Source organism: Alexandromys fortis, unplaced genomic scaffold (assembly GCF_014885135.2).
Source record: "Alexandromys fortis isolate MF-2015 unplaced genomic scaffold, M_Fortis_MF-2015_v1.1 scaffold_130, whole genome shotgun sequence".
Classification (NCBI taxonomy): domain Eukaryota; kingdom Metazoa; phylum Chordata; class Mammalia; order Rodentia; family Cricetidae; genus Alexandromys; species Alexandromys fortis.
Genome location: NW_026068016.1, coordinates 2,252,129 through 2,254,786, shown reverse-complemented (window position 1 = coordinate 2,254,786; position 2,658 = coordinate 2,252,129). Strand labels below are relative to the sequence as shown.

General features: G+C 47.1%; 1 pseudogene; it reads right to left on the bottom strand.

Moving 5' to 3' along the window:
- Window positions 1–632: 632 nt before the first annotated feature.
- LOC126513808 (CXXC motif containing zinc binding protein-like) lies at window positions 633–1,081 on the bottom strand (annotated as a pseudogene).
- Window positions 1,082–2,658: the final 1,577 nt, after the last annotated feature.

Genomic DNA, 2,658 nt, shown 5'->3' with positions numbered 1-2,658 from the left:
AAGCAAGCAGCTAACAGATGCCTGGGTTTACTGGAGAGCCAAAATGATCAGGGCGTGTTCTTGTTTGGAGCTGCTGGGCTCACAGCGTCACTCCATAGGCTTCTCTGCCCTTAGTGCCACTTGGCCTTCAAGCCTTTGATCTTGTAGGTGGACCTGCCTATTTCCCAAGAGCTTTATAGGCTGTGTGCTCCTGTGTATTTTGCAAACTGGATGAGGTATAGAGTAGGCATGAGAAGCAGAGACCTCCAGAGTCTATTCTTTTTTTTTTTCAAGACAGGGTTTCTCTGTGGCTTTGGAGCCTGTCCTGGAACTAGCTCTGTAGACCAGGCTGGTCTCGAACTCACAGAGATCCGCCTGTCTCTGCCTCCCGAGTGCTGGGATTAAAGGCGTGCGCCACCATCGCCTAGCCTCCAGAGTCTATTCTTATTTGCAGAGGTAGTATTGCACACACTGCCTTCACACACCAGTGGGGCTTTATTGGTGGGACTCAGAACCGTGACAAACCCCAGCGTGCAGACTGTGCGGGTTTGTACAGGTGCTAGGAGATGGCAATGAGAAGCCTCCGTGGGATTTGCTGCTCAGGGCCCTTTTTCTCCTCTCAGTTCTTCCAGGCAGGTTTGTAGGAACACAGCTCAGCACTTCACAAACTGATGGGTGACCTCGAAGATCCCCACAGACCCCCGAGCCTTCTCCTCATAGTCTATCCAGTCCTTTCCTTGCAGATTGACGGCACTGAAGACTGTCCCTGACTCCACACTTTTAGCAAACCCGGCCTGGGGCTGGAAGTCAATAGTCTTGAACTTCTCATTCTCTTCAGCATTGTAAGACTTGATGGTGCTGCTCAGAATTTCAGTGGAGTTTTCCGTGCACACAGTTGGCACTTCTGGACCTTGGAGGCACTGCCACAGCCTTCTCTGCTCAACGCCACACTGTCCTCAGTCGGATATATTGCCACTTCTCTGAGACCTCACCAGAGTTGCCACATTTCACCTTCAGATACCACCGGAAGTCCTCACCCACTGGCCAAAGGTTGGTGATGTTTCTCCAGCGTGGCTTCGAGCTGCAGCGCGATTTTCCCCATAGCTGCCTTGTCCACGTTGTGCAGCTGCGACCTGTGCTTTTCCATGACTGCACTTTCAAGGGGGCGAGTAGACATGGCCATCACCGGCAGGGTCCTCTGGTAGATAAAGGCCAGGGCCCCAGAAGGTACGGCTCCCAGGTTAGACCAGCGACACACTATAGCTTTGTACTCTTGGGACATTCCCACCCCATTCAGACTTGTTTTCATCTCTACTAGCTTGAAATGCTCTGGATATGTCTAAACACTCAGCCTTCCTCCATTTCCTGCGAAATGAAAACTGGCGAGAACCCCAGATAGGCAGGTTTAACTGTGAAGGGCATTAGAAAGCAAGAGTGTATGATTCTGATCAGAAACGATTGCACATTCAAGGCGGGAAAGGTTAAAAATAAAGAGAAGAGTGCACATAAAATTAACGTAGGTGGGGTGGTACCCATCTGTAGTACCAACAGGTGGGAGGCAGAGGCAAGAGAATCAGAATCAGGAGTTCAAAGTCAGCCTCAGTTACATAGTAAGTTTGAGGCCTAGATTACCTGAGATCATGTCACACTCACAGACCCCCCCCCCCCCTCTTCTGTGTTCTCTATTAACTCGGTGGCAGTCATTACCTTCTGAAACATCTATTTGAGACGTACAGATGCTTTCTTACACACATTTGTGTGCACATGCACGTATCCTTTTAAAAGCTAGATTAACCTATTTTTAAACTAGTGTTTTCATCTAATACTGTTTTATAAGCAATATGTTCTCTGTCATTAAGTAACTCTACAATATCATTTTGATTGCCTGCCACTCATGATAAGGAAGATGCCAATCTATTTGGTCAATCTCTGTCACGTGACACCCATGGTGTTTGTTATTTTTTTGTCGTAAGCATTGATGTGATGGATATCCACAAGTTTTATTCTTCACACTAAAGTTTAGCACTTAAAATTTTAAACAATTGTATTTGTTTATTTAATCTGTGTGGGTTGATGGCGGGTGTGCACCATGCTGTGCATTTGGGGGTCAGAGGATGATTTGTAGGGGTTGGTTATCTCTTTCTGTCATATGGGACAAGGGATTCCAATTCAGGTGGTCAAGTCTGGCAACAAACAACGTTACCTGTCAAACCATTTTGTTAACCCTAGAACTTTTTTTTGGAATGTATGTTCTGTGTGCATGCATACATGCATGCTCCTATGTGTATATATGGGTGTACATATATGTAGAAGTTGATTGTTTTCCACCTTGTACACAGACATGGGGTCTCCCACTTGAGACCAGAGCATGCCATTTGGCTAGTCTAGCTGGTCATCTTGCTCTGGTGAGCTTGTTGCTGCTGTAAAGAACTGGATCACACGCGACCCACCATGCATACCTGGTACTTATGTGGGTTCTGGGGATCTGACTCCTGTCTTCACGCTTACACAGGACCTCTCTTTCCTGCTGAGCTATCTCCCAAACCCCCAGAACTTAAAGCAAGCAAACAAATAAACCTTTGTTTGTGTGGATAAGGCTGTATACATTTCTTTTGTTTTGTGCTGTTTCTATGTCTCCCCCAGTACAGGCCCAGCTAATCTCCAACACCGAGACGCAGC